Source organism: Pogoniulus pusillus, chromosome 4, assembly GCF_015220805.1.
Source record: "Pogoniulus pusillus isolate bPogPus1 chromosome 4, bPogPus1.pri, whole genome shotgun sequence".
Lineage (NCBI taxonomy): Eukaryota > Metazoa > Chordata > Aves > Piciformes > Lybiidae > Pogoniulus > Pogoniulus pusillus.
Genome location: NC_087267.1, coordinates 17,438,043 through 17,458,646, shown reverse-complemented (window position 1 = coordinate 17,458,646; position 20,604 = coordinate 17,438,043). Strand labels below are relative to the sequence as shown.

Sequence of the window (20,604 nt, the reverse complement as noted above, 5' to 3'; positions counted from 1 at the left end):
CCACATACGTGGCCAAAGGAGATTTGTTGTATTTCCTTAGTTACTTCTTCCCTTTAGCCCTTCCCTTAGCCCTTCTCTTCCCTACTTTTTGTCAGCTTTCGATGTATTAGGTCCAAACTCATTTGGTGCATTAGGTTGCAGCTGCCACATCTTCAGGGTGATAAAGAGCTAAGTTGTTTCCCAGGCTGACACAGGATTCCTGTGAGAACAGAGGACACCCTTCTATTGTTATGCAAGTCGTTTGACTTACTGTGGGCTTCTAATTAACAAATGGAACACAAAAAGCTATCCTCATAACTCTGCATTGATAAAATCTGACCTCTGGTCGCGACAAAATAAGAAATTTCTGACTGAGCCACTCTCCTGAGTTTGGCTAGGATAGGGTTAAGGTTTTGGTGTGATCTTTTCTTATTTCTTTGCTGAGAAGAGCCAGAACCAAGACAGGCAGCTGGGCCAGCCAATGGAAACGTGATCCCACACTGATGCCCTGCCTGCTATATAAGGGAAGGGCCGAGAGGAGCAAGTGTTGCTGATTGTGATGGATGTTGGGTTGTGACACGTTGCTGGGCTAGGATGTGCCCTCGAGGTCAGTGCTGTGTTTTGTTTCCCTTGCAGTGTTTACCACTTCATTAGTGCTACTGTTCTCCTAGCTGATGTTGTCCCTTGTGCTGTTCTGTTGAGCTCTCCTTAGCTCAGCCATTTTCTCCTAGTTCTCCTTCCCATCTCACTGAGGTGCCGTGGTGGAGCCGTTGTGTGAGCTGCTGTGTGTGTGGGGCTTGGCTGCTGGCTGGGCCTGAACTGTGACAGCAGCCTCAGACCAACAGGTTACTCAGCTTAATAAGTAAACTTCATTCCCTGTGTGAACTGGGCATTTGAGGGAGATGTATGCTGAGCTGTATTTCTTTGGGTTAGTTGTGTCTTGAAGTCTTCATCACATTTTTGCCCATTACTCTTCTGTTCCTTTCAGGATCTTTTCTTCACCAGCTGCTCTCAAACTCCACAGCTCATCTCAGGGACTCATTTTTCCTTGTCTCCTGATGTAGTTGCTACCCTACCCTGTCTTTGTACCGGTCACTGTTCATGCTGTGTCTATTGCACTGACTCTCCTTGGTGGACTGGTAGAGCTTTTCTGACTCTACTGGGCCAAGAGAGCTATTCATGGAGATGTAGACACAGCACGAAGGCAGATATCTAAAGCTTCCTGGGGGTTTTAGCTGCTTGCCAACACAACACTGGGTTCTGAAAAATGCAGTAAAAAAGTGGTGATTTTCAACACCTCTGTTACTTGTCCGAATCTGAATTTATTACCAGTACCAGCAAACGGTATGACATTGGCCCTAAGGCAATCCCTGCTGCTGCCAGGATTCACAGGCAAACAATAAGAGGTGTTAACATCACTCAGAAATTGATTGCAATAATCTTATAGTGGAAAGCACCAGGCAACTCGCACACAGGGGCTGCTCCCAGCTCCTGCTACAATAACAGTCTCCTCTGCCTCACCGTGCCCAGGCACTAGAGGATCAGATTTAGGGCAAAGACTTCACAGTATCACAGTATCATCAGGGTTGGAAGAGACCTCACAGATCATCAAGTCCAACCCTTTACCACAGAGCTCAAGGCTAGACCATGGCACCAAGTGCCACGTCCAATCCTGCCTTGAACAGCTCCAGGGACGGCGACTCCACCACCTCCCCGGGCAGCCCATTCCAGTGCCCAATGACTCTCTCAGTGAAGAACTTTCTCCTCACCTCCAGCCTAAATCTCCCCTGGCATAGCTTGAGGCTGTGTCCTCTTGTTCTGGCACTGGCCACCTGAGAGAAGAGAGCAACCTCCTCCTGGCCACAACCACCCCTCAGGTAGCTGTAGACAGCAATAAGGTCTCCCCTGAGCCTCCTCTTCTCCAGGCTAAATAACCCCAGCTCCCTCAGCCTCTCCTCGTAGGGCTTGTAGGACTTAGCTGCAGTCTGCTTTTTATTTCTCTTTCAGCTTTTCTCATGGTTTGCTTTGTTTAACCAAGTGATCTAATATTGGGGAGGAAAGTGAGGAGACAGGGACGTGGGAGGCAGTTTCAGCACCTCAGAAGAACTGGACTCCAGTGGGGTATGTGGACATGCTTTCTCTGCAAGGGTATCCAACTTTGAAGGCTGTGTAGGCTGCTGCTACACAGTCTTCGTGAATGCTTTCTCTTGTCTGGCCTCCTTGGGACAAGAGTGGCTGTGGTGTTTCTCTGGGATGTCATTGAGTTGCTTTACTTTTGCTGTGTGCCTGGATTCTCGTCTTATTTGTTTCAAAACCTGCCTGGGGTCCAGGAGTGCTTTTTACCAGGTGTACAAATGGGATGTCTGTTTAGGACAAATAGAGTCAGGTTAGGATAAGCAATCTCACTATATCTGAGCATCTTCACAACACACAGGGACCAGACTCTCTTCATAGCTTTGTTTGGGGATGAGTTTCACTGGAGAGCTGAATCTGGCCTCCTATCAGGCTCTATTTATTAATCTGCCTTAATGACAGGAAATGAGTAATGAAATTCAGCACTGACAGGCTGTTTACTTAGGCCAGATGGTTGGCACCTGAACAGAAATAGGCCCAAACCATAACTTTACCAAGAGATTTATTCTGCTGATTGCTGTGACACATTCTAGCAGACTAAATATAAAATCTTTCATGGCAATGTTGGAACATGACTGGGAAGCAATACTAGAAACCCTTAGCTCTTTAGAGCCTGCATCAGTGGGTTCTGATAGCTACATCCACTGCCACCAATGGCAAAGGGATGCTGGGCAGAAAGATGCCGTGGCAAGATGGGCAGCGTCGAAGTGGCAATACTTACTGCTTCTCATAAATCCCAAGTAAAACATGCACACCTGCTGGGATAATGTCTGAAATAGTGATTTATTTTGTTTGTTTGATTGTTTTAAAGTTTATTTCCATACTCCTTCATCTGTTGTATGTAATTTCTGAGGCACATTGAAGGGGAAGGAGGAAGAGAAGAAGTCAAATGAAGTGAAAGATTTTTTTTTTTCAGTTGAAATGTGAAGGCATTGCCTGGAGATATTTCCAGCTACAGCCCAAGGTTTTGGAAGAGAAGTTTAATTGATGTGATGTCATAAAATAAATAGAATAAATGTATGAATTGATGGTCTCTCAGTCTGGGTCTTGGTGGGTGGCAGGTATCTACATTGCAAAGACCGTCAGGACTGCCACCTCTCTTGGCAGTGTCAGCTGGGAACCGAAGCGTTTATTTGGCATGGGGATTACACTGTTCTTTGAGGTGGTCTCTCCCAGTGATGGCTTCAGCACCATGTTGTGTTCATCAGGGGAGGTCTGAGGGGTGGCACAGGAGGCTAAAAAGACTATCAGTGTCAAACTAGAAACTGTGCATGCATCACTGAAAGCTTTCTTCTCCAGTAGTGTCAGTCTGACATCAGGCACCACCACCAAGTGAGCCATTCAGGTTTCAAGGAAGATATTTGTTTGTTTGCTTTCATTAGGGTGTTTTTCAAGTGCTAAAAGGGTCCTTGTTAAGAAAGTGATGGTGAGGTCAGAAAGGTTCACTTTGCCATATTAAACGTGGTCTGTGCTGCAGGACTGTGTTGTGTGCTGTTAGTGGAGTGAGTTAGTACTGGAAGGATGGAGACCATTGGGGAGCGTAGCTAAGGAAAATTTCAGAGTGGGATTTGGGCCAGCGTGAAGAAGTGATCCCAAAGAAATGAGCTGGTCTTCAGAGGTGATTGTCAGCTCTTTTCTTAGACAGCCATCATGCTGTGGGAATTCTCACTCAAACCCAGGACAGTTGGACATTGGAATCCTCTCCCAAGGGAAGAAGTGGATTTTCCTACATTGGGCAGTTTTAAGACTCAGCTTGGCAGGGTGCTGGGCCAGCTCCTTTCAACTCCTCCATCATCTAGAAAGGTTGGAGCAGATGATCCTTGGGGTCCTTTCCAACCTGGCATTCTGTGAAGTCACAGTCAAGCCTTGAAGAGGACAGGCCTTTATGCAGAAGGGCATTACCAGAACATACCCTAGGACTGTAACCATGCAGATGCTTACAGACACAATTAGAGCTAGCAGGGCTTATCCCCATTCTTGCAAGATGAAACAGTCTGTGTGGGTGGGGTCAGCTGTTGTGAAAGCTGAACTGCTGTAACCAAACCCAAACAGTAATTTGCTTTTATGGTATTACATTGTTACTCCAAATTAGGGTCTACAATTCCAGCTGTTGGGAATGTGAAAGCAGGCTGCTGGTGCTCTGCATCTCTATGAAGTATCTGCCAATATCCTCAATCCACATGTACAGGGTGAGGTCCAAAGCTGCTTTCTTTGTTTTGTTTCATTTGGCAGCCAGCGAAATCTGCACCTTCCAGGGGAATTTTCCAGCAGTGCTCTTCACTCTGGGTTTTAGGTTATGGGAATGCTATGATAACAGATGCTGAGGAAGGGGAGGGACACCAATTCAAACCAACTCCTGGAGTCTTAATGAGGGTATGTTTGAGAATAGCTATCTACACATTCTATCTTCCCTATGCTGAAAAGAATTTACTATCGAGCAACACATAGCACAAGAATTTTATGTAGCTCTATTACACTGAAGTTCTTTGCCCAGGCAAGCATGATTGTAGGGGAAAACTTTGTCTGCCCATGCTCATTCATGGATTCCTGTGACTCTATCCATCATTATTGCTAAATATAAACAGCGTCCTAACAGAAATCTTGATCTGAAGAGGTGATGGAGACAGAGGGTTTGCGTGGTCTGGGACATTACTCACTGCCTTCTGAAAAGGCTGAGCAGCAATACCTGTGCGAGGAGACAATTGCCATAATTACCTCTGGGCTGCACTGTTATTTTACACCTTCTCACTACAAAGGAGAATGACAGGATTGCAGTCAGTGTGTGCTGTCGTGGCTGTCCCAGCACGGAACGCTTGGCAGTTTCCAGCTCCATTCAGTTCTGGTGCGATGGCTGTCTTGCAGACTTGGGACAAAAGAAAATTAGGATGTGTGGGATATAGCAAGCCCTAGGTGCTAGCTGCACAGCTCTCATCATCTGGTTAGTCTGTGAAGAATCCTTATGAAATGCTGGATAGCAGCCAAACAGAAAGGGATCTGGGGGTGCTGATTGATACCTGCCTGAACATGAGCCAGCAGTGTGCCCAGGTGGCCAAGAGAGCCAGTGGCATCCTGGCCTGCATCAGGAATGGTGTGGTCAGCAGGAGCAGGGAGGTCATTCTGCCCCTGTACTCTGCACTGGTTAGACCACACCTTGAGTACTGTGTTCAGTTCTGGGCCCCCCAGTTTAGGAGGGACATTGAGATGCTTGAGCGTGTCCAGAGAAGGACGATGAGGCTGGGGAGAGGCCTTGAGCACAGCCCTACGAGGAGAGGCTGAGGGAGCTGGGATTGGTTAGCCTGGAGAAGAGGAGGCTCAGGGGTGACCTTATTGCTGTCTACAACTACCTGAGGGGAGGTTGTAGCCAGGAGGAGGTTGCTCTCTTCTCTCAGGTGGCCAGCACCAGAACAAGAGGACACAGCCTCAGGCTGCGCCAGGGGAAATTTAGGCTGGAGGTGAGGAGAAAGTTCTTCACTGAGAGAGTCATTGGGCACTGGAATGGGCTACCCGGGGAGGTGGTGGAGTCGCCATCCCTGGGGCTGTTCAAGGCAGGATTGGACGTGGCACTTGGTGCCATGGTCTAGCCTTGAGCTCTGTGGTAAAGGGTTGGACTTGATGATCTATGAGGTCTCTTCCAACCTTGGTGATACTGTGATACTGTAACTAGTGCTGTCCTTTCCACAACTGAAATAAAGTGCATCAAACTTTACTAGGAGGAGGAGGAACTCAGCCTGGCTCACTCTCATTAAACCCTGCTATTGCTAAAGCTCTCATGGCCGGGTCGGTGGATATGTGCCGAGTCTTGACTTCTGTTAAGGCATTTATTGGCTTTCAGTAGGGATTTTATTGGTTTTTTTGAGGAGGTGGAAATGGGGTGCCTCTGGCTATGGTCCACCCACATGAAAGTCTGGGACAATTGTTTTATTTATGCCTTTTTGCCATACCTCTTCTGCTTCTGTCTTCTGGAGTCCCAAACTTTGCAATGACTGATCGCTCTTGCAACTCCGCTTCTGTGGCCGTGTTTAAGAGTTAACCAATGAATGTTTCCTGAGACATCTGACATTTGCTAAACCTGTTAATCTGTGTGCATTTCCATGTCTGTATGAAGATTAACATCTGAAGGAAACCATTGCATAAACAGTATATTTCAAATGCAGTGCATGGGACTGCTAGTGCTAAGAAAGGGGCAAATATCTGCGCTGAAAGTCAGAATGAGGCTCATGCAGCATCTGAGTCTCAAAAAATAGTCTCAAGGTATTCTACCTTAAGTAGAATAAGAATTGAAGTGAGATTTCACAGTATAAATACATAATAAGAATGAAGAAGTATTTCTTTGCTTGCACCTAGCTGTGCTGAGCTGGCAAGTTACGTTTTCTGTCAGGTAATACATTCTAAGGCAATGCTTAGCAGAGGATGTGATGAAGGAAATGATTTCTTCTGCATGAGAGCTTGCCCCTGTGACTAGCCTTCATTGGTCAAACTGTATGTGATAAGTGACTGAGAGGAAATGCTTACATGATAGCAGAAGCTCTGCTATCAAAATGACATCTTGTTTTTGTAGCGAGGAGAATCCTCTTTCTGTGGTGACTGACAAGGGCTTCACTCTGCCTGTGTGCAATGCCTTAGTGTGTGCACTGATCTTAAGATAAGGAATAGCTGCACTAGACAAAGGAGCAGGCAGGATCCACTAAGAGAGACAAATGAGACCAAACTGTATGGATTGACATCTCATCTTGACTGGAACATTTACTTGCCCAGTCTTTCTCTCTCTTTCACTTTTCTTGCCTCTCCTTGTCTTTTCCACTTCAAAATACCTTCCTTTCCCCTCTTTCTTGCTTCACCCTTCTCCTTTCCTCCCTTTCCTTTTGCCCCTTTTCTCACTTTTTCCTTATCCTTCATCCCTTTACCCACCTTCCTCTCACTTTCCCTCACTTTGTCCTTTTCACCATTTATTCATTCCCCTTTTTCATCCCCTTTTCCTTTTAGTTTTCACATCTTTGAAGTCCAGCATGGCTTCAGTCCAGTTGAGGACTCTCAGGAAACTGTAGCTAGCTCCCCCTTCCATTAGTAATTCTTCATGCATGTACTGTAGAGCACTGCCTATCAGAACTCAGAGGGAATGGATAGTGATTCCTTCCCTTAAGGTGGTTCCCACGGATGTGTTAGTAACCTTGGTGAAAGGAAGCATTTCACTCCATGTCTCCAGGAAAGGGTGGGGAAGTTGTTTCACTTTGTTCAGAGCATGATGAAATGCAAAAGTTGGGATGCTGGAAAAGTGTCTTGCTCAGTTTTCCCTGTTTCTAGACAAGGTCTGCCACTGCTCATCTGTATCCTTTTAAGAGAGCATGGAGAGCCATGAAACAGAACTGCCAAGGGGTATCTTCTGTGTAAAAGTGCTCTGAGCCCAGAACATAAAGCAGAAAAGTTTTGGTAAGCCAGGACTTCCACTGCCATTCATCTCTCTGGCAGCAAATGTGCTGAAGTGACAATGAGAGAGTCACCGTGGAGCAGATCAGCTTGAGTGCCATCATGCAGTATGTGCAGGAGAGTGAGGTGACCATCAGAGACATGAGCGTGGGCATTTCAAACTCCAGAAGCTCTGGTCTGAGCAAGCCTTACTTCACAAAGAGGCGCTGGGGTCAGTGTGACTTCATATGAAGGCTCCAGCCATGCCTCTGTTGCAGCTAAGTGGGACATCTCCTCTAACAGACACTTTCCCAGGCATTAAAAGTGTTTACCTTTGTGGTTCCTTTGAAAGCACCGTGGAGGCTCTTTCTTTAATTAAATTAGCACACATTTTCCTCCCTGAAACATGAGGTGCACTCTCCCTTCATAGCCATTCTTCACCTCGGGCCATTTGGATAGCATGGGTAGGTTGTTAGGAAAGATTAGCTCCAGTAGGATTGTGCTAGGTCTGCGAAATGTCTGCTTTCAGATCTTTTGTGCTCTGCAGTTTGTTTGGTAGAGAAGGAATCAAACAAATCATCCTGTAGGCTAGAATGCATCTAATTGCAGCCTCTCAGATTTCAAGAGAGCTGGGTCTAATAAGTTATTTCCTTACACATTAAGTATCTTGCTTAACCTTTTAATTGCTTAAAACAAAAGAGGTTCCCTAACTGTGCAGTGTGGTATAAATAAACCAGATAGAAAACTTATCTTTGTTTTATACCCCTTATCTTTTTATTGTTCCCTGATGAGAATATGTTGATAAAGTAAAAGTGAGTGCTTAGGCTCCATCAATACAGTACACAATGAGCTCAGACTGGAAGTCTGGTGGAGTACTCAGCACTGGTCAGGCCACACCTTGAGTACTGTGTCCAGTTCTGGGCCCTTCAATTCAAGAGAGATGTTCAGGTACTGGAATGTGTCCAGAGAAGGGCAATGAAGCTGGTGAGGGGCCTGGAGCACAGACCTGTGAGGAGAGGCTGAGGGAGGTGGGGTTGTTTAGCCTGAAGAAGAGGAGGCTCAGGGGTGACCACATTGCTGCCTACAACTACCTGAAGGGAGGCTGTAGTCAGGTGGGGGTTGGTCTCTTCTCCCAGGCAGCTAACAACAGAACAAGGGGACACAGTCTCAAGTTGTGCTGGGGGAGGTCTAGGCTGGATGTTAGGAGGAAGTTGTTGGCAGAGAGAGTGATTGGCACTGGAACGGGCTGCCCAGGGATGTGGTGGAACCACTGTCCCTGGAGGTGTTCAAGAAAAGCCTGGCTGAGGCACTTAGTGCCATGGTCTAGTTGACTGGATAGGGCTGGGTGCTAGGTTGGACTGGATGATCTTGGAGGTCTCTTCCAACCTGGTTGATTCTATGAAATGAGTCACCATCCCTGAAGGTGTTCAGTAAATATGTGGACATGGCACTCTGTGACATGGTGTAATGGCCATGCAGATGCTGGGTTGCTAGTTGGACTCAGAGATCTTTTCCAACTGAATTGACTGGGGGAAAATCCCCCCAACTTAATAGATAACTTTTATTAGGCAGAGTTCAGAACTATCCCAATTAGTTGCAGATTTGTTATCCCTTTTGTAATTTTCCCCACCCCCATTTTCCCACCATTTAAAAAGTTGGTAGAGCAATTTGGGTTGGCTGAAGCTGTTACACTCAGTCTCTCAGAGCAGATGGAGCTGCCCATTTCCTTACAGGGATAACCTAGTGCTGATCTATGCTTTGCAGGCAGCTTCATCAAGCAAGGAAGAAACCAACTAGGCAGTGAAATTTAGAGCACCTGTTTAACCCTGTGGCCAGGCATTGGAACACTCTGTAAGTAAAGGCTTGCAAATGCTTTTTTATTCTCCAGCTTGCTCAGCTCAAGGGGCTGTAATCCAGATTGAAAGGTTAGCATGTCTTGAAGCATTCCAGTTCCCTTTCAGATCTGCTGCTGTGGAAGCAGGCTTCAAAACTCACTTTCCGGTTTTTGTACCTCACAGTGACTCTTTCAGACGTGAGTGAGGTCATTGCTCTTCTGAATGAGCACGGGATGGTGGTGTGGGGAATTTCATAACTAAAGCAACTTCACTTTGGTATGTGCAATAAATGGGATTTGTAGATGATATACTTCCTGTACTATTGAGTAAATCCTGCTTGGAATTGGATGGATATAATCCCAAGGGTTTGGTATCCATCCCAGATTTCCTGCCCTCCTTCCTCCTTCAACACTACCACTGCCTCTTGTTAGCCTCTCTATCCAAACCCCATCCCATTCACGTGTGTGTTCACCACTCGTTCCTGCCTCATCTTTCCCATGGAATTTGCATGCAGAACAAAAGAAGGGAGGTTTCCTTCTGCCATAGTTTAAGCTTGAGGGGCAAACATGTTTTGTAGCTCAGCTAATTGTCATGGAGCAAAACTAGAAGTGAATATATTCAGATTGGATGTTAGCAAAAAGTTCTTGACCACGAGGGTGATGAGACACTGGGACAGGTTGCCCAGAGAGGTTGTGGAAGCCTTGTCTCTGGAGATCTTTAAGGCCAGGCAGGATGGGGCTATGGGCAACCTGATCAAGTGTGAGGTGTCCCTGGCTGTGGCATGGGGGTTGGAACTGGATGATCTCTGAGGTCCCTTCTAGCCTTAACAATTCTGTGATTCACTAACTTTCCTCAATGGCAAGGGACAAGTTCTGCTTCCATACTCCAACCATATGAACTAAACACAAAGCTTCCCTCCAAGGAGTCACAGGGAGAATCTCTTTTATCCAAGAGGTGATTTCAGGAGACACACACACAGAGCCAGCAGAGAATCTGAGACTACTGGTTTTGTGTACGGAAAATGCTGTTCTGCTAAGGTTAATCTTCCTATAAAATTACATCAGTTCTGAGTCAAGGGGGAAAAAAAATCACAGAAATTGGAAGAGGGATAGAAAAAGGAATTGGAAAGATGAGGCTCCTTGGACCACATGGCTCCTACCAGATGCAGGGGACTGAGGCTCAAGAGCTCAGTCTCAAGTAGGCAAAGCAGGGATGTGCTCATAAACCCTGCAGTCTGTGTAAAATTCATGGTCACTGAGCAGAAGAGACTGTTTTCCAAACACACTGCAGAAGTTGGAACAAGAAAGGAAGCAAAGGAGAGAGAGGGAGGGAGAGGAGGAAGAGGGAAGATTGATGTGCAGCACAGATTTGTGGCTTTGTACCTGGCTTGCTTTCTGTGCAAGTATCTCCAGGGTTTTAGCTTGGAGACTTAATATGAGACAGCTCTGTCCGTGTAAATTTCCTTCAGTCCCACTGCTATCACCTTCTGAATCATCTTCTGAGGTCAGATCACTCATCTAGGAGTGAATGCATCTCCACTTCAAACACAATATGTAAAAGTAAGGCAGTACATTTCTATGGTGCACTCCCTTTCCATCCAAAAGCTTTCTGGAGCTGCCTTTGAGAAACTGTTGGCTAAGCTTGGTGTACCAGAACTAACTTTTTCTCTTGTTGACTCATGATGTATTTGTAGTGAAAAGAGCAAGCTCTGATGGAACTCATTCAGTGGCCCCATGCTGAAACACTTTTGAAGACAGAACAACTGATTTTCATCACTGGTATCTGTCAAGGATTTTTTCCATTTATCATTGCTGCCCTCCCTGGGCAGCCTATTCCAGAGTCTCAGCACCCTCACACTGGAGAACTTCCTTAGCTCCAGTCTAACCCTGCTCACCCTCAGCTTCAAACCATTTCCCCTTGTCCTGTCTCTAGATGCCCTCCTGAGAAGTCCCTCTGCAGCCTTCCTGGAGGATCCCTTCAGCTATTGGAAGGCAGCTCAAAGGTTTCCACAGAGCATTCTCTTCTCCAGGCTGAACAACTTCAGCTCCCTCAGTCTGTCTTCATAGCAGAACTGCTCCATCCCTTAGATCATCTTTGTGGCCTCCTCTGGGCTCTATTCACCAGCAATTCTTATGATGGGGATACCAAAACTGGAAGGCAGTATTGGAGGGGGGGGGGTGTCTCATCAGAGCAGAGTCAAGGGGCAGAATGCTCTCTCTTGCCCTGCTGCCCACACTCACAGAATGTCAGGGGTTGGAAGTAACCCAAAGGGATCATTGAGTCTAACCCCCCTGCCAGAGCAGGATCATAAAGTCTTGCACAGGTCACAGAGAAACACATCCAGACAGGCCTTGAAAGTCTCCAGAGAAGGAGACTCCACAACCTCTTTGGGGAGCCTGTTCCAGTGCTCTGTGACTCTTACACTAAAGAAGTTCCTTGTGGTGAGGTGAACCTCCCGTGCTGCAGCTTCCATCCATTGCTCCTTATGCTGTCAGAAGGAGCAAGTGAGCAGAGCCTGTTCCCCACTCCTGACCAGCCCTCAGATGTGTATAAACATGTATTAAATCCCCTCTCAGTCTTCTCTTCTCCAGACTAAAAAGCCTCAGGTCCCTCACCCTCTCCTCATATGGCAGTGCCCTCCAGTCCCCTAATCATCCTTGTAGCCCTCCACTGGACCCTCTCCAGCAGATCTCTGTCCCTCTTAAACTGGGGAGCTCAAAACTGAATGCAATATTCAGGATGAGGTCTCACCAGGGCAGAGTAGAGAGGGAGGAGAACCTCCCTTGATCTGCTGGACACACTCTTCTTAATACATCCCAGGACCTCACGTTGCTGTGCCATGGATAACTTGTTATCCACCTGCACTCCCAGGTGCCTCTCCACAGGGCTGCTCTCCAGCAGATCACCTCCCAGCCTGTGCTGGTGCAGTTTATTATTCCTCCTCAGGTGCAGGACTCTGCACTTGTCCTTGCTGAACCTCATTTGGTTCCTCTGTGCCCAGCTTTCAGTCTGTCCAGGTCTCTCTGGATGGCCACACAGCCTTCAGCTGTATCAGCCAAGCCTCCCAGTTTGGTGTCATCAGCAAACTTGCTGAGCAGACTCTGTTAAACAGGACTGGATCCAGCACTGATCCCTGGGGGACTCCACTGGTTACAGCTCTCCAGCTGGACCTGGCACCATTGATCACCACTCTTTGAACTCTATCTTGCAACCAGTTCCTAACCCACCTCACTGTCTGCTCTTCCATCCCACACTTCCTGAGCTTGCTCACTAGGGTGACATGGGAGACAGTGCCAAAGGCCTTGCTAAGGTCCGCTGGGTGCAGCCCAGGATATGATCTGCATTTAGTTGTAGTGCTTGCAGATGACTCAGCCCCCAGAGAAGTGCCACTGGGGTTTGCACATGTTGAAACTTTATTTGGGTGTCGTTTTCCAAATAGTCAGTTTCAAGTTTCAGCACAGAAATGGTCACCCCTAGGACATCCATCCCTGCACAATCAGCTGTACGTGCGAGTGCCTGGGTAAGGCAGTTGTGTGCACGCTATGGGCAAGTACATGGGAGCATCCAAGGCTGGATCAGGGGGAGCAAGCAACATCATGTTTAGCCTGGAGAAGAGGAGGCTCAGGGGTGATCTTATTACTGTCTACAACTACCTGAAGGGGCATTGTAGCCAGGTGGGGGGTGGCCTCTTCTCCCAGGCAACCAGCAATAGAACAAGGGGACACAGTCTCAAGTTGTGCCACGGTAGGTATAGGCTGGATATTAGGAAGAAGTTCTTCACAGAGAGAGTGATTTCCCATTGGAATGGGCTGCCCAGGGAGGTGGTGGAGGCACCGTCCCTAGGGGTCTTCAAGAAAAGACTGGATGAGGCACTTAATGCCATGGTCTGGTTGACTGGATAGGGCTGGGTGATAGGTTGGACTGGATGATCTTGGAGGTCTCTTCCAACCAGGTTGATTCTATGATTCAAGTGTGCAGAGAACCTTAGCTGAGTAACAAAAAAAGCAAACTGTAAATATGTGCACTGATGACAAAAGAGACATGTTAAAAAGCTTTGTCTTATTTCTTTCGAGCATGGAGTCCCATAGCTTCTGTGAAGACAAGTGAAAGACAAGAGCACAAGGAAATAACTCACATATTTTAGGCTGAGCTTTTTGAGGGGTCTATTTTTAGAGGAATTTTACTTGCATTTTGGTCTTAGCCTTTAATTAGCTTTATTTTGGGCCTTTACATAGCTAGAAGCAACAATTGGGTGTTTTGTGGGGATGCTGGGAAATTCCCTCTTCCAAAAGATAAAGTTTCCTTATCTCACCCTAAAGGGCTTTAATTTATCAAACTTGAAGATAATTAAATGTTTCTCTGTGTGTATGGAATATACATGTAGGCACAGAAGCTGTGGCCTGCCTCAGAACCTTGCCTGAGTTGAGCCTCCTGTAAGAATATCAGAATTTTGTGGTTTCCATCTCCCACAGTAAGGAAGATGGATTGGTGGGTTGGGAGTCAATTATGAGGCTCAAATTTGTCTGTTGCAGCACCTTTTCAGATCCAGGATAAGATACCTCAGTGTGTACTGAGGAATGAAATAAAGGTGGCATTTGAAAGGATCACAGAAGCCCTATGGAGAATAGATTACTGGTTGAAAATAAGTGAATCTAATAGCAGAGGGGAAAAAAAGGCAAAGGTCCCACTAGGCTGTGTGAACCATAGTGTGCATCTCCTGCTTATCACACAGTATCACAGTATCATCAGGGTTGGAAGAGACCTCACAGATCATCAAGTCCAACCCTTTACCACAGAGCTCAAGGCTAGACCATGGCACCAAGTGCCACGTCCAATCCTGCCTTGAACAGCTCCAGGGACGGCGACTCCACCACCTCCCCGGGCAGCCCATTCCAGTGTCCAATGACTCTCTCAGGGAAGAACTTTCTCCTCACCTCCAGCCTAAATTTCCCCTGGTGCAGCCTGAGGCTGTGTCCTCTTGTTCTGGTGCTGGCCACCTGAGAGAAGAGAGCAACCTCCTCCTGGCCACAACCACCCCTCAGGTAGTTGTAGACAGCAATAAGGTCACCCCTGAGCCTCCTTTTCTGCAGGCTAACCAATCCCAGCTCCCTCAGCCTCTCCTCGTAGGGCTGTGCTCAAGGCCTCTCACCAGCCTCGTCGCCCTTCTCTGGACACACTCAAGCATCTCAATGTCCCTCCTAAACTGGGGGGCCCAGAACTGAACACAGGACTCAAGGTGTGGTCTAACCAGTGCAGAGTACAGGGGCAGAATGACCTCCCTGCCCCTGATGGCCACACCATTCCTGATGCAGGCCAGGATGCCACTGGCTCTCTTGGCCACCTGGGCACACTGCTGGTTTGGCTTTGCACGGGCAGAGGAAGCCAGCAGGACTACAGCAAAAATGATTTGGACAAAAGGGTCGTGTAAAGAGAAAGCAAATGAATTGTGGATGAATAGTCCATGGTGGGGGGGGGTGGGGGGGTGGGAGGAAATCAAGTGGCTCAGCTAGGTATTTAAAAAGGCTGCTGCAAGGCAAAGAGAGTTAGTTCTTGTGTCTGACAGATAGGACTAAAAGAGGCCAAGCTGGAGGGAGGAGTCTTTCATCTGGACCCTAGGAAGGGTGCTTCCAGTATTGAGATGAGTTGCTTGTGGTGGCTACACGCTGTGAGAAGAGATTGGAGGCACCTCAAGCTTAGGTTCAAGTTGTCTGGTCCTGTTTAGGGCACCAGGATGGACTCTCTAATGCCCTGGGACATCTTCCAGGGTTCTGTTTGTATGATTTTACCAGTGTTTTGAAGTGTAATCCTCTGGCCATTTTCCTATAAATTGCTTTATAATGAGTTGGTCCCAGGTAGTGAAAGGTGCCAGAGCCACACCAATTCCCAGGCACAGTGCCCTTGTATTTGCTTTGCAGAAAGTTCAGTCTGCTTGAAGACAGTAAAGAAGGAGTTTAAAAAATGTGCATACCAGGAGGGGAAGTCAGCTAAGATGCTGTTTTATTAATAATGCTTTGGCTAAAGCCTAGCCAGAGTTTATAGCTGTAATACAGTGTTCTGACTGTCCAGCCATATGTGAGTGCTTCGCTGGTACTCCCAGTAAGCTTCAGCTGCATTAAGCTCTGTGCTGTGACTCTCTGTAAATGCATCTCCGTGCACACATGGCTTTGTTAACACTCAGGAATCTGATGGCACCGTGTCTATGGGGCATGAGGAGCATCCCTGCAGTTTGAGACAGTGTCATTCCTGCTTTGTGGCCCCAACGAGACTCTGGATTATGAGTTTCCTTGAGCTGGAATGACATAGAAACCTAATGGAGAAATAGTACCTTTTGCGTTTTGTTTCATGGAAAACATCCAGGAGTGCTCCTTTGGGAGGCAACATTCAAGTGCCTTATTTCTGCTGATACATTATAGGCTTGAAAAAGTGTGTGTGTGACTACTGCTTGTACTGTGGGAGCAAAGAAAGAATGTCCTTCCAGTATCATGTCCCAATAGGGTCCCACATGCTTTTCAGATCAGAAGCTGAGTGTAAGGAGCCTGCATAACTGAGATCCAGACTGCAGAGAGAAGTTACTGGGTCACTGGAAGTGCCTAGAACTGTGCAGTCAGCAGTAGGAAATGCATGACTGCTGCAGGGAGACAGAGTTGAGCAGCTTGGTTTGCATCACGTGTGCCAAATTCTTTGGAGACACAGGTAGCATGTAAGAGCCTTGTCCTCCTGCCTGCAGGCACACATCTCTCGCCTTCTTTGAAAGCTACGCCGTAGTCGCCTACATGGCGTTTTCCAAGTGGATGGGATGCTGCTTGTGTCGCTCCATGAGCACCACAGAGCTTCTTGAAGCTCAGCTGGGAGAGAAGCGTTGTTAGCTTTGGCGCAGCAGTGTTAGCTTCAGCTCGGCACTGACTGCTGCTGGTCTGGGCAGCTGAGGGAACAAGCGGGCTGGGCTGGCAGTGGCTCACAGCATGTGCAGTCCTGGCTCTGGTCTGCACCTCCAATGTCATGTTGGTGTTCCCACCAGGTTAGGCAAGGGCATAAAGAAAAGCTTGCTTGGAGGCTTAAAGAAGTGGTTGACTCTCTAATCCTTGCTGTGGAGAGGCACAGAAGGTGAACACATGGTTCCACAGGCTGAGCAGTAGGTTACTGAGGTATAATTAAAAGACTGAGTAGATTTGTGTCATTACCAGCCTGCCTTTTAGATCTTGTCCTCCTTCACTTGAAGATTTCCTCAGAGGGGAAGGTACCTCAGTTTGGTACAAAAGCAATTGTTCATTGTGTGGTTTCTTTATTGTCTGTTGGCACGAATCAGAGCCAAGCTTCCTCAGGTTTGCTGGGCAACCAATGACTCTGCTATTGTGCTTTCACCAGTCAGGGATGATTTTCATAACCCTTGGTGTGCTAGATATCTAGGTGTGAAATCCGATGTTAATCTGTCTCTACAAACACACTAACCTATCTCCAGCTAGACCTTAGGCATTAATGCCTGAGGTAATGTCTGGGTTTGGTGCCCCTCCCTTTCATTGCTCCCTGCTTCCTCTTCCACACAAGCTTCTTGGCTCAGCAGTCAGCCTGGTGCTTCATCCTTACAAGATATTTTTTATTCTCAAGAGAGCTTTCATTTCTTTTTGTTCATACACAATGAACACCACCGGTGCACCTGTGGAAGGAGCAGATGTGAATTTCTCTGAGACCTTGTGGCCCTATGGTGATACCTCTATCAAAGAAGTGCCTTTAGGACACCTTGTGAGGTTACTGTGTGCTGGCTACTGATGCTTTGCTTAGCCTATCTGATGCCAAATTGTGTGTCCATAAAACTGTTAATGAGCCCTCTGAAAATGGTGCAGATATTCTGATTGCCAAACCTCTGACTCATTAAAGCCAAAGCTAATCACAGCGAGAGAACAGAACTAATTTTATCATCACAGGCCTGGCATACCTCCAGATGGTTGGAGGTCTCTATTGGTAAACACTGGTTTCTGGAAAGCCAGCTCCAAGGACAGCAGTGCAGTGAGATCTAATGCTGCCAACCTTCCGTTGGACCCTGCAAAGAGTAAACAGTAATAAAGTCCTCTAGCCTGCCAGTGCAGGCAGCTGAAATACATCCCAGTTATATTTTGTTGTTGAATTCAAAGGCAAGCATATGGACAGACAAACTCTGTTTCCAGATGATTAAAAAAGAAAGAAAGACAGAGGTGGACCTCTAAATAATTCTGATTGCTTTATACTCCCCATTGCTTTTCTCAGCCAGCACGCAGGTGGTATGGCTGTGCTGCCTTAGCCAGCTTGCAAGCCTGGCTCTTTACACAGCCTGATGCTTGTGCAGGTAGGGCAGTAATTAAACCTACAAGGTGGTGACTGATAGTGGGGCACATGGTGCTAATTAAGTGCTTGCTCTTCTGGTAAGCAGAGGGTAGATTGTGTCTAATGAATGTAGTCGGTGCTGTCGTTCCAAACGGTGCCCAGCCTTGCACGCATGTTGTAACAGGATCTTATCATCACCCTCTCATTAATGCATGCAGAAAGCTTTATCGGGCTCCTCGCTCTTGTGTAACTCAGCACCGATGAGCAGAAGCCGCTGTTGAGATAGTTGAATTTGGGCCATCTCTTCAGACATAAAGTCTCCTGTGTGACATCAGGTAGACCATAAAAGTTTAACTCTTTCAGAGAATAACTGAGTGTTGGCAATGCAGCCAGCAAAGCACAGCACCTGGGAACCAAAACCCAATTGTACAATGCAAGGCCTAGAGACCAGAGGATGAAGCTGTGGGTGGGGTTCAGATTGACTTTAGGAGGGAAAATATAGTGAAGACAGTTACTGGACATCTTTAAGTCTGCTGAGGTAGCGTTTCCTGCTTGGCTAAGGTTAGGAAAGCTACACCTTTGCATATGTGTGTAATTGAAAAGGCTGATACTTGAGGAGTTACTGTAGACAAATCATAGTATGGTTTGGGTTAGAAGGGATCTCCAAAGCTCATCTAGTCCAACCCCCATTGCAGTCAGCAGGGAGATCCTCCAGTTGGTCAAATGGCTCAGCGCCTTGTCACATCCTCGAACTCCCTCCCTGAGCAACCTGTTCCACCACCTTCATGGTGCTGAACTTGTTTCTCACCTCCAATCTAAATCTGCTCTGCTCTCATTTAAAACCATCACCCTTTGTCCTATCACTACAGGTCCCTCTCCATCCTTCTTGTAGCCCCTTCAGGTACTGGAAGGCTGCTGTTACGTCTCTCAAGAGTTTTCTCTTCTCTAGGCTGAACAACCCCAGTTTCCTCAGCCTGTCTTCATAGGAGACTTGAATCAGCCTCCTGGTCATTTTCATGAGCTTCCTCTAGGCCAAATCCATTAAGTCCATGTCCTTCCTGTGTTGAGGGCTCCAGAGCAGGACAGAATGCTCCAGGTGAGGCCTTACCAGAGCAGAGCCTAGGAGCAGTATCACCTCTATTGATCTACTGGGCAGCCTAGTATGCGACTGGCTACTCAAAAGAGTAGCTTCTGCAGCTGATGAAGAAGCTTTGAAGTCTGCACAATACCCTACTGATTTTAGTGGAAGCAGGATTTGGCTTTAACTACTAAAGCAAGATTGAGACATTAGAACCACAAGATAACTTGGTGTAAGACACTCTTTATTATGGTAATTATTGTGTTGCTTAATGGCAGCTCAATAGTGTTGACTCTTGCAAAATGTGTTTTTCTTTGGAAATGTTTATATTGTCATCCAGAAAGGGGGTTGCAACAAGGATCTGTCCCACAGCTGTTACAGTCTCTTAGACCTAACAGTGCTTTATTGTGCAACATCAGTGGATAAAACAGAGCATAGCTATGCAATACAAACCAATGTACACACACACTGACCGTCGATTGGGTTGTGCGCTAGCAAAAGGCGTTTTAACGGAGCCGCTTTCAGCACACCATTTTCAAAGCAACAGAAGAGCAAAAGGTGACAGACTGTGCACTTCAGCTACAAGCACGCAGTGTCTCTTAGGTAAATGAAGCAGGTCTTCCCAGTGGTCATTCCCGAGCTCTTTAGTTAGAACCTACAATGGCCGTGTAAACAAAGAGAGTTCCTGACGCCTGCCTTGGGGGTGGTGACCTGCAGTATGAAGTAAGAGCAAGACTGCATCTGTATGAAGCACAGCACAATATTTGCATAGGAGCAAATTCATCCCTTCTGCTTTTCAAGCCGTTAGTCTCCTCTGTGTAAACTTCTAGTTACATGCATTAGTTACATACATGGAGTATGGGACCTTTTCCTGCTGGTGGTTTCATCAGACTACAAGGAACTATAGAGTGGTATGGGTCGGAAGGGACCTCCAAAGCTTGTCCAGTCCAACTCCCCTGCAGTCAGCAGAGACATCCCCCACTAGATCAGGTTGCTCAGAGCCTTGTCCAGTCTGACCTTGAGAATCCCCAAGGATGGAGCCTCAACTCCCTCCCTGGGCAACCTGTTGCAATGTTCCACCACCTTCATGGTGCAGAACTTATTCCCCATATCCAATCTCAATCTGCTCTTCTCTCATTTCAAACTAGTGCCCTCACCCTGTTGCTGCAGGCCTTTGCAAATGTCCCTCTGCAGCCTTCTTGCAGCCTTCTTCAGGCACTGACAGGCTGAATTTTCACTGATTTGTGGAATTACTGCAAGTTGTTAAGTAATTTAGCAACTGCTGAGATAAACCTGTGAATCCCTGAAGTTGCAGGTGGTATGTAGGGAAAGTTGTTAAAACGCCTTGAGTACGTTCACAGAGAGCTGCTGGGCTTGGGTGCATCTCATCAGGGCCCAGGGACTTGCAAATGTTTTATTTGTGTAACTGATCCCTAACCCAGTCTGCACTGACCAGTGGGGAGCATTCCCTCCTCCAGGCTTCCTCTCCTTCATCCAGAGTCTGGAGCACGTAGGGGAGTTCAGCCTTAGGTGCAAAGACTGAAGCAAAGAAGGCATTCAGCAACTCTGCCTTCTCTGCATCCTCAGTTCTCAAGGCTGCCTCCTCATTCAGCAGTGCCCCCACACCTTCCCTCTGCTTCCTTTTCCTGCTGATGTATTTGAAGAAGCAATTCTTGTTCTTTTTTACTTCCTTTGCTAGTTTCAGTTCCAAGAGGGCTTTGGCCTTCCTTGTTGCTTTCCTACTGTAGCTCTCCCAAGTGACCAATCCCTTCTTCCATGAATTGTAAGATTCCTTCTTCCCTGAGATTTCCTTCAGGCACTCCTTATTCAACCATGCAGAGGTCTCCTAGCATGTCTACCTGAGTTTTTTATTCAGGG

The 20,604-nt window shown here is 47.0% G+C and overlaps 1 long non-coding RNA gene across 2 annotated transcripts in view; it reads left to right on the top strand.

Annotated features, from left to right (window-relative positions):
* Window positions 1–538: 538 nt before the first annotated feature.
* LOC135175106 (uncharacterized) overlaps window positions 539–20,604 on the top strand; it is a 39,402-nt gene continuing 19,336 nt past the window's right edge. For both annotated transcript variants that reach the window (XR_010302243.1, XR_010302244.1), the window contains exons 1-2: window positions 539–586; window positions 9,280–9,366. This is a non-coding gene — a long non-coding RNA (uncharacterized LOC135175106). The remainder of the gene's footprint in view (window positions 587–9,279; window positions 9,367–20,604) is intronic.